This window comes from Dendrobates tinctorius, unplaced genomic scaffold (assembly GCF_039654945.1).
Source record: "Dendrobates tinctorius isolate UK_male_01 unplaced genomic scaffold, ASM3965494v1 ptg000377l, whole genome shotgun sequence".
Classification (NCBI taxonomy): Eukaryota; Metazoa; Chordata; class Amphibia; order Anura; family Dendrobatidae; genus Dendrobates; species Dendrobates tinctorius.
This window is the reverse complement of record NW_027362043.1, coordinates 19,258-32,347: the sequence shown is the minus strand read 5'-3', so window position 1 is coordinate 32,347 and position 13,090 is coordinate 19,258. Positions and strand designations below refer to the sequence as shown.

Below are 13,090 nucleotides of genomic sequence, written 5' to 3'. Positions count from 1 at the left end.
GGTGTGTGGGGGGGGTTAAGTTAGTGTCTCCATCCATGTCCAATGCTACTGCAGCATCGGCCATGGCTGGATTGTAATATTTCATCAAATTTCATTGATGAAATATTACTATTGCTTTGATTGGTTGTTGAAAGTGAAACAGCCAATCAGAGCGAACGTAGCCACGTGGGGGCTAAGCCACCCCCCCCGTGGTGAAGCATGAAGGGTCCTATGTGCGCGGGTCGGGTGACGTTTCATTGACCCCAGTCACCCGACTCGCAGGAGCGCTATTTATAGCATGACGCCTACGGGGGCGTTTGGGCACGACTTTTCATGATGCCTACGTAGGCGTCATGGGTCGGGAAGGGGTTAAAAAATTGGGCCCGTCACTAAAGGGGCTAAGCAGCTTGTCCTGCCCTATGCATGAAATGAAAGGCTTAAAATGCAACATGGAGACTTAACCACAGCAATGTTTTATTTACATTCACTTAAGTCGCAGACTTTTAGAAATATTGGATAAATAACATTTTGACATTATGTATGGAAGTGCATTTTTTTGCATTGAAAACTTTATGCATTTGCTTGTTTCATTTTAAGCATTTATGTATTGTAAAACTGTAATATGCTGTTGGTGCATGCGGGCAGGACTGTTGGGAGGGTCTGCAGCTCTGCCCCCCCCCCAGGCCTGCCTTTGGTGTCTGAGATTTCGGTGTCCCGGACCAGAGATCATAATACCTGACTTGAATAGTAAAGGAGACGGCAGCCCGAGAAACATCCAAGGTGGGAACGCTCCATCATGCCGGAGAGTCTGCTAGATCCAGGCCTAGCAGACCAGCGCTGGTGGGTTTGTGGATGCCAGGAGGGGGTTGGCCTGAAAGAACGTCTTGTCTTTTCCTGGCAGGTCAGAGAGTCGGCCCGTCGGTTGCTTTTTTGGACTGAATATTTCCAAAACAACCAAAATTGAACTGTACATCTCTTGGGAGGCGGAGTTTAGTCCTATGTCGCAGAAGCAAAGTACTCTTACCCAGATAGGTGCAGAGAAGGGAGCACTAGAAAGTCGGCGTGCGTGATTGTTCAGGGCACTGGCAGTGTGGCCCGGCCAACAGAGAAGGCCTAGACCAGAGCCTAGATTTTTTTTTTTTCTAAGAGCAGGGTCGCAGGAGCCACTGCAAAACGTAGAGGCCACATGAATAGCAATGCTTCCCCAGGAGACATCCATATTGCTCAGGGGAAACCTGCAACATATTTGTCCTGTCCCTTCCTTTTTTTAAACGGAGCCCCCTCACTGGTTGGTAGGATATATCTGTCCTGAAGATCCCAAAGCCGTCTTTGCAGACCGGTGATGAAGATGGCCATGGAAAATCCAGGATGCAGACTTTCGGGTGGCTGGCAGGTAACCGATTTGTCTTTCTTTCCAACTCTATCTGGCTCTGGGGGGCAAGAGGGTCGGGGATTAGTGGCAAGGACAGTCCTCCGTGGAACAAACACCAAACACTTGATCTGTTAGGACCTTGCCTTGTAGACCACAGATGATACGGTAGTGACAATTCTAGGTGGGAGTGCAGAGTGACAATTTCACTGTCGCCCTCAAAAGATGTACCTGAAAGAAAAAAGGAAATCATTAATAAAAAAAAAACCTAAGGCAGAAACTGGCCTGGGCGGTCTGGACCCATGTCTGCCTCCTACTGACACTAAGGTAAAACGGACTAGCTTTGTGCCAGTTGGTGGTGTACCCTCCTCTGGGGGGACCTACATTTTTTACTTTGCATAGCATAAGCAGCATACACCCATGTTTTTTGTGTACCCCAATGAAGCATTAGCCCCCCCCCCACACCAATCCAGAGGGCCACACAGCATAACCCCCCACACCAACCAGAGGGCTGTTATGAATGAGTCACCGAGGAGGAAAATCAAGCTAAGCCACAGAAAACCAGAGAGGTTGGTAACTAAGCGGATTGCAGACCCCTGATCCTATCCACAGAACTAGCAGTAGCCGTGGAGCGTACCTACGATGATCCTAGACGCCTCGTCACAGCTGGAGAACTAAATATGCCTAAAGCAAGAAAAGGGGAAATCTAAACTGCCCCAGAGCAGACCCCAAAGCAATAGACAGCCCCCAAACATGTATTGTCGGTGAGACAAGATGAAAACACAAACACAGATAGAAAAATAGGCTGAGCAAACGATGGGGCCCACACTAACTATAAAGGACAGGAAAGACGCTGTCTGCAATCACGCACAAAAAACCCTGCCAAAAAATGTCCAACACTTTCTGATAACAAAAACCCTGAAGTCGCTAGACTTCAATTCCCTATATCAGCACTCTGGTATATTCTGAAGACAGAGCAAAAAGAGACCAATCTGATCAGGGACAAAAAGCAAACTGGCATAAACAGAGACATAAGAATGGAAATTCAGCACAGCCCGAGCAGGGGCTGGCTGACCACAAAAACTGAGTAAACCAGACCAAATCTTATGTGAAAAAATAGCAGAGCACACTTAGCTTAAGAAGGCAGGAACAGAACTGGAAACCAGAACCTCAGGGCAGGAAAAATCACCAGCACAAAATTAGGGAGTCGGCTGTCTTAAATCCAGTCAGAGACTCCTGATGTCCACTCACAGTCCTCCTCCTCAGGTGGCAGGTCTCTGCCATTTAGATCAGCTTCATTACCTACTGTCACCACCAGAGGGAGCCCGGATGGAGAACTCACGACTCCTCTGTCAACACAGCCAGCTCCACCACCCTCACCAGAGGTAAACCAGAAAATGAGTTCACAACAGAGGGCCACACAGCATAACACCGCTCCCCCAATCATAAACCTCAACCTGACACTAATCAGTGGACCCCACATTATAAACCCAACAAAGCCCACCAGACCCACCCTCCCCAAGCACAGAGCCCCATCGGACTTCCACCCTCCCCAAGCACAGAGCCCCATCGGACTTCCACCCTCCCCAAGCACAGAGCCCCATCGGACTTCCACCCTCCCCAAGCACAGAGCCCCATCGGACTTCCACCCTCCCCAAGCACAGAGCCCCATCGGACTTCCACCCTCCCCAAGCACAGAGCCCCATCGGACTTCCACCCTCCCCAAGCACAGAGCCCCATCGGACTTCCACCCTCCCCAAGCACAGAGCCCCATCGGACTTCCACCCTCCCCAAGCACAGAGCCCCATCGGACTTCCACCCTCCCCAAGCACAGAGCCCCATCGGACTTCCACCCTCCCCAAGCACAGAGCCCCATCGGACTTCCACCCTCCCCAAGCACAGAGCGCCATCGGACTTCCACCCTCCCCAAGCACAGAGCGCCATCGGACTTCCACCCTCCCCAAGCACAGAGCGCCATCGGACTTCCACCCTCCCCAAGCACAGAGCGCCATCGGACTTCCACCCTCCCCAAGCACAGAGCCCCATCGGACTTCCACCCTCCCCAAGCACAGAGCCCCATCGGACTTCCACCCTCCCCAAGCACAGAGCCCCATCGGTGCCTCTATAACATTTATTCACATGGTCTCCCCACCTCTGCGTACCCCATGCCTCCTCACACAGCCCCCTGGATGCCTCAACATTTATTCACAAGGTCTCCCCACCTCTGTGTACCCCATACCTCCTCACACAGCCCCCTGGATGCCTCAATAACATTTATTCCCATGGTCTCCTCACCTCTGCGTACCCCATACCTCCTCACACAGCCCCCTGGGTGCCTCAATAACATTTATTCACATGGTCTCTCCACCTCTGCGTACCCCATACCTCCTCACACAGCCCCCTGGATGCCTCTATAACATTCACATGGTCTCTCCACCTCTGCGTACCCCATACCTCCTCACACAGCCCCCTGGATGCCTCAATAACATTTATTCCCATGGTCTCCTCACCTCTGTGTACCCCATACCTCCTCACACAGCCCCCTGGGTGCCTCAATAACATTTATTCACATGGTCTATCCACCTCTGCGTACCCCATACCTCCTCACACAGCCCCCTGGATGCCTCTATAACATTTATTCACATGGTCTCCCCACCTCTGCGTACCCCATACCAACTCACACAGCCCCCTGGATGCCTCAATAACACTTATTCCCATGGTCTCCCCACCTCTGCGTACCCCATACCAACTCACACAGCCCCCTGGATGCCTCAATAACATTTATTCCCATGGTCTCCTCACCTCTGCGTACCCCATACCTCCTCACACAGCCCCCTGGGTGCCTCTATAACATTTATTCACATGGTCTACCCACCTCTGCGTACCCCATACCTCCTCACACAGCCCCCTGGATGCCTCAATAACATTTATTCCCATGGTCTCCTCACCTCTGCGTACCCAATACCTCCTCACACAGCCACCTTGGTGCCTCTATAACATTTATTCACATGGTCTCTCCACCTCCGCGTACCCCATACCTCCTCACACAGCCCCCTGGATGCCTCAATAACATTTATTCACATGGTCTCTCCACCTCTGCGTACCCCATACCTCCTCACACAGCCCCCTGGATGCCTCTATAACATTTATTCACATGGTCTCCCCACCTCTGCGTACCCCATACCTCCTCACACAGCCCCCTGGATGCCTCAATAACATTTATTCACATGGTCTCCCCACCTCTGCGTACCCCATACCTCCTCACACAGCCCCCTGGATGCCTCTATAACATTTATTCACATGGTCTCCCCACCTCTGCGTACCTCATACCTCCTCACACAGCCCCCAGGGTGCCTCAATAACATTTATTCACATGGTCTCCCCATCTCTGCATACCCCATACCTCCTCATACAGCCCCCTGGGTGCCTCAATAACATTTATTCACATGGTCTCCCCATCTCTGCATACCCCATACCTCCTCATACAGCCCCCTGGATGCCTCTACAACATTTATTCACATGGTCTCTCCACCTCTGCGTACCCCATACCTCCTCACACAGCCCCCTGGATGCCTCTACAACATTTATTCACATGGTCTCTCCACCTCTGCGTACCCCATGCCTCCTCACACAGCCCCCTGGGTGCCTCTATAACATTTATTCACATGGTCTCTCCACCTCTGCGTACCCATACCTCCTCACACAGCCCCCTGGATGCCTCAATAACATTTATTCCCATGGTCTCCTCACCTCTGCGTACCCCATACCTCCTCACACAGCCCCCTGGGTGCCTCAATAACATTTATTCACATGGTCTCTCCACCTCTGCGTACCCCATACCTCCTCACACAGCCCCCTGGATGCCTCTATAACATTTATTCACATGGTCTCTCCACCTCTGCGTACCCCATACCTCCTCACACAGCCCCCTGGATGCCTCAATAACATTTATTCACATGGTCTCCCCACCTCTGCGTACCCCATACCTCCTCACACAGCCCCCTGGATGCCTCAATAACATTTATTCACATGGTCTCCCCACCACTGCGTACCCCATACCTCCTCACACAGCCCCCTGGATGCCTCAATAACATTTATTCCCATGGTCACCTCACCTCTGTGTACCCCATACCTCCTCACACAGCCCCCTGGATGCCTCAATAACATTTATTCACATGGTCTCCCCACCTCTGCGTACCTCATACCTCCTCACACAGCCCCCAGGGTGCCTCAATAACATTTATTCACATGGTCTCCCCATCTCTGCATACCCCATACCTCCTCATACAGCCCCCTGGATGCCTCAACATTTATTCACATGGTCTCCCCACCTCTGCGTACCCCATACCTCCTCACACAGCCCCCTGGATGCCTCAACATTTATTCACATGGTCTCCCCACCTCTGTGTACCCCATACCTCCTCACACAGCCCCCTGGATGCCTCAATAACATTTATTCCCATGGTCTCCTCACCTCTGCGTACCCCATACCTCCTCACACAGCCCCCTGGGTGCCTCAATAACATTTATTCACATGGTCTCTCCACCTCTGCGTACCCCATACCTCCTCACACAGCCCCCTGGATGCCTCTATAACATTCACATGGTCTCTCCACCTCTGCGTACCCCATACCTCCTCACACAGCCCCCTGGATGCCTCAATAACATTTATTCCCATGGTCTCTCCACCTCTGCGTACCCCATACCTCCTCACACAGCCCCCTGGGTGCCTCAATAACATTTATTCCCATGGTCTCCCCATCTCTGCGTACCCCATACCTCCTCACACAGCCCCCTGGGTGCCTCAATAACATTTATTCACATGGTCTCCCCACCTCTGCGTACCCCATACCTCCTCACACAGCCCCCTGGATGTCTCAATAACATTTATTCACATGGTCTCCCCACCTCTGCGTACCCCATACCTCCTCACACAGCCCCCTGGATGCCTCAATAACATTTATTCACATGGTCTCCCCAACTCTGCGTACCCCATACCTCCTCACACAGCCCCCTGGATGCCTCAATAACATTTATTCCCATGGTCTCCCCACCTCTGCGTACCCCATACCTCCTCACACAGCCCCCTGGGTGCCTCAATAACATTTATTCCCATGGTCTCCCCACCTCTGCGTACCCCATACCTCCTCACACAGCCCCCTGGGTGCCTCAATAACATTTATTCCCATGGTCTCCCCACCTCCTCGTACCCCATACCTCCTCACATAGCCCCCTGGATGCCTCAATAACATTTATTCACATGGTCTTCCCACCTCTGCATACCCCATGCCTCCTCACACAGCCCCCTGGGTGCCTCAATAATTTATTCCCATGGTCTCCCCACCTCTGTGCACCCCATACCTCCTCACACAGCCCCCTGGGTGCCTCAATAACATTTATTCCCATGGTCTCCCCACCTGTGTGCACCCCATACCTCCTCACACAGCCCCCTGGATGCCTCAATAACATTTATTCCCATGGTCTCCCCACCTCTGCGTACCCCATGCCTCCTCACACAGCCCCTGGGTGCCTCAATAACATTTATTCCCATGGTCTCCTCACCTCTGTGTACCCCATACCTCCTCACACAGCCCCCTGGATGCCTCAATAACATTTATTCCCATGGTCTCCCCACCTCTGCGTACCCCATACCTCCTCACACAGCCCCCTGGATGCCTCTACAACATTTATTCACATGGTCTCTCCACCTCTGCGTACCCCATGCCTCCTCACACAGCCCCCTGGGTGCCTCTATAACATTTATTCACATGGTCTCTCCACCTCTGCGTACCCATACCTCCTCACACAGCCCCCTGGATGCCTCAATAACATTTATTCCCATGGTCTCCTCACCTCTGCGTACCCCATACCTCCTCACACAGCCCCCTGGGTGCCTCAATAACATTTATTCACATGGTCTCTCCACCTCTGCGTACCCCATACCTCCTCACACAGCCCCCTGGATGCCTCTATAACATTTATTCACATGGTCTCTCCACCTCTGCGTACCCCATACCTCCTCACACAGCCCCCTGGATGCCTCAATAACATTTATTCACATGGTCTCCCCACCTCTGCGTACCCCATACCTCCTCACACAGCCCCCTGGATGCCTCAATAACATTTATTCACATGGTCTCCCCACCACTGCGTACCCCATACCTCCTCACACAGCCCCCTGGATGCCTCAATAACATTTATTCCCATGGTCACCTCACCTCTGTGTACCCCATACCTCCTCACACAGCCCCCAGGGTGCCTCAATAACATTTATTCACATGGTCTCCCCATCTCTGCATACCCCATACCTCCTCATACAGCCCCCTGGATGCCTCAACATTTATTCACATGGTCTCCCCACCTCTGCGTACCCCATACCTCCTCACACAGCCCCCTGGATGCCTCAACATTTATTCACATGGTCTCCCCACCTCTGTGTACCCCATACCTCCTCACACAGCCCCCTGGATGCCTCAATAACATTTATTCCCATGGTCTCCTCACCTCTGCGTACCCCATACCTCCTCACACAGCCCCCTGGGTGCCTCAATAACATTTATTCACATGGTCTCTCCACCTCTGCGTACCCCATACCTCCTCACACAGCCCCCTGGATGCCTCTATAACATTCACATGGTCTCTCCACCTCTGCGTACCCCATACCTCCTCACACAGCCCCCTGGATGCCTCAATAACATTTATTCCCATGGTCTCTCCACCTCTGCGTACCCCATACCTCCTCACACAGCCCCCTGGGTGCCTCAATAACATTTATTCCCATGGTCTCCCCATCTCTGCGTACCCCATACCTCCTCACACAGCCCCCTGGGTGCCTCAATAACATTTATTCACATGGTCTCCCCACCTCTGCGTACCCCATACCTCCTCACACAGCCCCCTGGATGTCTCAATAACATTTATTCACATGGTCTCCCCACCTCTGCGTACCCCATACCTCCTCACACAGCCCCCTGGATGCCTCAATAACATTTATTCACATGGTCTCCCCAACTCTGCGTACCCCATACCTCCTCACACAGCCCCCTGGATGCCTCAATAACATTTATTCCCATGGTCTCCCCACCTCTGCGTACCCCATACCTCCTCACACAGCCCCCTGGGTGCCTCAATAACATTTATTCCCATGGTCTCCCCACCTCTGCGTACCCCATACCTCCTCACACAGCCCCCTGGGTGCCTCAATAACATTTATTCCCATGGTCTCCCCACCTCCTCGTACCCCATACCTCCTCACATAGCCCCCTGGATGCCTCAATAACATTTATTCACATGGTCTTCCCACCTCTGCATACCCCATGCCTCCTCACACAGCCCCCTGGGTGCCTCAATAATTTATTCCCATGGTCTCCCCACCTCTGTGCACCCCATACCTCCTCACACAGCCCCCTGGGTGCCTCAATAACATTTATTCCCATGGTCTCCCCACCTGTGTGCACCCCATACCTCCTCACACAGCCCCCTGGATGCCTCAATAACATTTATTCCCATGGTCTCCCCACCTCTGCGTACCCCATGCCTCCTCACACAGCCCCTGGGTGCCTCAATAACATTTATTCCCATGGTCTCCTCACCTCTGTGTACCCCATACCTCCTCACACAGCCCCCTGGATGCCTCAATAACATTTATTCCCATGGTCTCCCCACCTCTGCGTACCCCATACCTCCTCACACAGCCCCTGGGTGCCTCAATAACATTTATTCCCATGGTCTCCTCACCTCTGCGTACCCCATACCTCCTCACACAGCCCCCTGGGTGCCTCAATAACATTTATTCCCATGGTCTCCCCACCTCTGTGTACCCCATACCTCCTCACACAGCCCCCTGGATGCCTCAATAACATTTAGTCACATGGTCTCCCCACCTCTGCGTACCCCATGCCTCCTCACACAGCCCCCTGGATGCCTCTATAATATTTATTCCCATGGTCTCCCCACCTCTGCGTACCCCATACCTCCTCACACAGCCCCCTGGGTGCCTCAATAACATTTAGTCACATGGTCTCCCCACCTCTGCGTACCCCATACCTCCTCACACAGCCCCCTGGGTGCCTCAATAACATTTATTCACATGGTCTCCCCACCTCTTCATACCCCATACCTCCTCACACAGCCCCTGGGTGCCTCAATAACATTTATTCCCATGGTCTCCCCACCTCTGCGTACCCCATACCTCCTCACACAGCCCCCTGGGTGCCTCAATAACATTTATTCCCATGGTCTCCCCACCTCAGTGCAGACGAGCCCAGGATCAGTCCTCACAGTAAACCGCTGAGCACAGCTCCTCAGCAGAGTCTCCCCAGAGCACTCGCTGCTGCACACAGCTCAGTGCAGGAATCTCAGAGTCCACAGCACAACTCAGGAACACCAGCATCCTGCACACAGTCCTCCTGTCCCGCCAGAAGGTGAGCACTGCTGCACGCGCCGGCCGGACTGCGGAGGTCCCGCCCCTTCCGGTGACGTCATGGTTTCAACAAATCACTCCTCCCCCCACAAGAATTCAACTCCAAACTAGACGCTACCCTGTCACAGCTCCAACAGCCCTTGGGGCAGCTGGATTTTATTCCATCCTGTTCGCTGCCACTCGACCGGTCTGTCCTGTTTGTGTGTCCCCGAAGCCTGACCTCCAGCCCTCACACTGTCCCTGTGGCCAGCCACCAGCCTGGCCGCCCCATAATGCCCACAGCTGCCTAGAGAGAGCGCTCAGCTTTGGGTTCTGCTCTTTCCCCAACTTTTGGTGCTGTTATGGCCATGGTGTCTGGGGGCTGGGGAGACCCCAATGGAGACACTAATGGGATGGGGAAAGGTTACCCCAGAAACTCCGAGGAGGATGAGGCCTCCCCGCCTGGAGGGGTGAGTGACCCCGAGCAGGGCGATGACGAGCGACCTGGCATCCAGGTGGATTGTGTTGTATGTGGTGACAAGTCCAGCGGCAAGCATTATGGGGTCTTCACCTGCGAGGGCTGCAAGAGCTTCTTTAAAAGAAGTATCCGTAGAAACCTTAGCTATACGTGCAGGTGAGTGCGACGGTGTCGTTCTATCGCCATAGGCAATCCTTTCCTACAGAACGTGTTTCTCCTTTCCAGAAGGGACGGTGAGGTATGACGGTGTAGACAGCGAACATCGATATCCCACAGTAACCATTGCTAGAGCCAGCAGGGGAATGGACCGTGTCAGGGTTAGATGGCTCTGACAGGTGACAGTAGGGCTTCTATAAGAAGGGGCGGTTATGAGAGCCAATAGGTAGAATTAGATGGAAGTTTCTAAAATACTATTTGCTTAAAGGTATTTTACCCACTTGTATAGCGTCATTAATTCCACAGACATTATTGGCACTGTCCCCGATGGGCCTCACAATCTAGATTCCCTATATCAGTATGTCTTTGGAGTGTGGGAGGAAACCGGAGTACCCGGAGGAAACCCACACAAACACGGGGAGAACATACAAACTCCCTACACATGTTGTCCTTGGTGGAATTCGAGCCCAGGACCCCAGCACTGCATTGCTATCCACTGAGCCACCGAGCTGCCTCGTCCACTGCAGCCACCTCATCTAACACTGTAAGTCAGTACGCCTTTACTGAATCTGCCCATTCTGGTATGGAACGACCTGCAAAGAACGTGTGTGATGGAAAGTCAGCACCTTCTTTTAGCGCCAAGGTTCAAAGTGGCAGCAGCAGAGACCGTTTTTATACATGATCTTTTGGAAAGAATATTGGATTATTGTTTTCATTGATAATTATGTCATTTGAGTTGCTGGCTGCTATAAAGTAATGATGCGTAGACTGTTGTCTATGGGGTAGTGTGTTATCACTTAAGGGGGTTTTACACATAGTGATATCGCTATAACGTTACCGATTTTGTGACGTTATAGCGATATCGCAATGTGTGATACTTACCAACGACCGGCTCCCCCGCTGTCCATCGCTGATCGCGCGAGAATGTCCGGCTCCATTTCCCGTCATCGGCTTCCTGCTGTGACGATGAGCGACTCTGGACGCGGGCGGGAGGACGTCTGGATCGCTGTGTGTGAAAGGTGAGTATCGTGTGCTGCGTCGCTGCTGCATCGCTGTGAGATCTGCCTGTGTGACAGCTCACTAGCGATCATTTAGCGATGCACCAGCGATCCTGACCGGGTCGGATCGCTGGTGCATCGCTAAATGTAAAAGGGCCTTTAGGCTGGCTTCTCATTTCCAACATTCCCAGTCTGAGACTTCAGGACTTGGTCGCTTGACCCAAACTTGACAGCCTCATAGACTTATGTGGCTGTCGAGTTCCAGTTAAGAGACCCATGATGCACAGTCATCTGAATTTGGTCTAATTCCACACACCGTTTTTCTTTAGTGCTCAATACATACTGTCAGATAAACATGAATAACGTTCTGGCTTGGTTCTGTAGAGTACCATGATGTAATACCCTTTCTTAAAATTCAGTCTTTGTAGCTAGGACCTGGAACACTGGCCGTGTGTTTACTTTGTTCACACCATAGTCTTTCACCAAGTATCCTGAACACGTTTATAGCCTTTATTGGGCTTCACTTATGCTAGGAGAGTTCCCAGTGAGTGTTGGAATTTGGCTTCTCAATACAAACAGATTCTGCAAAAAAAGTTGCATGCATTGTTGCTGGGTCCATCGATTCCATTTTTCCAGTTTTTTCATGCGACTCCTGATTTAACATCTTCATAAATGTTCAGGTAATATCTCATTTTTTATCGCCACTAGAACAATGTAATTATCACTGTTTTTTTATAAAAAGCACTTTAGACACGTTTAAATGTAAGTTTCTCAACTTATTATTATACGACATTTAATTTTTTTTTTTTTTTTTTTTATTTTAAAACCTGAGCAATACATTTCTACCAACTTCATCCAGAATTGTCTGTGACTACACAGCCCTGATTCAGAGAGGGGGGGCTATGCACTTGATGTACACCTGGGAAAATGTACGGTACCTTTTATTTATGTTCATTGTGAGCTGTATGAACAGAGCCTTAGGGTGTGTGCACACGCTGCGGATTCTGCTGCAGTTCCGCAGTGGATTTGGCCACTGCGGGTCCGCAGCAGTTTTTGCTGCGGTGTACAGTACCATTATTCCCTATGGGAATAAAAAAACCGCAGTGCAGACGGTGCAGATTTTTCAGCGCGGTTTTCCTGACATGTCAATTCTTTCTGCGGATTCCGCTGCAGTTTGCCATCTCCTCCATTGTAGAGATGATAAACCACAGGGCAGAACCGCAGAGCAATCCGCAGGTAAAACCGCAGGTCTTTTTACCTGCGGATTTTACAAAATCCGCACCCCAATCCGCAGCGGTGTACAGTACCATTATTCCCTATGGGAAATGGAAACCGCAGTGCAGACGCTGCGGAATTTTACGCACGGATTATCTGCGGTTTCTAAACCGCAGAAAGAATTGACATGTCAATTCTTTCTGCGGATTCCTATCGCCTCCATTGTGGAGATGGTGAAACTGCAGATAAACCACAGGTCTTTTGACCTGCGGATTTTGCAAAATCCGCGCGAATGGATCCTCAGACCAATCCGCAGCGTGTGCACTAGGGTGACCACAAAAAAATCGATGTCGGAATTTTGTCCGTCTGGACCCCACAAAACGATTCCCCTTTCCAGATATTGAGAGAGCCAAAATTTGAGCTCGATCAAACCAGGGGAAGAGTCTTGAGGAGATCATTTGCATATTCCCAGTGCCTTCTGGGATAAGTGAAGA

The 13,090-nt window shown here is 51.6% G+C and overlaps 1 long non-coding RNA gene across 1 annotated transcript; it reads right to left on the bottom strand.

The window, feature by feature from the left end:
• Window positions 1-429: 429 nt before the first annotated feature.
• On the bottom strand, window positions 430-9,822 carry LOC141075887 (uncharacterized). The gene is made up of 2 exons (XR_012227352.1): window positions 9,596-9,822; window positions 430-1,579 (listed from the first exon to the last, which is right to left on the bottom strand). It is a non-coding gene; the product is annotated as an uncharacterized lncRNA (long non-coding RNA).
• Window positions 9,823-13,090: the final 3,268 nt, after the last annotated feature.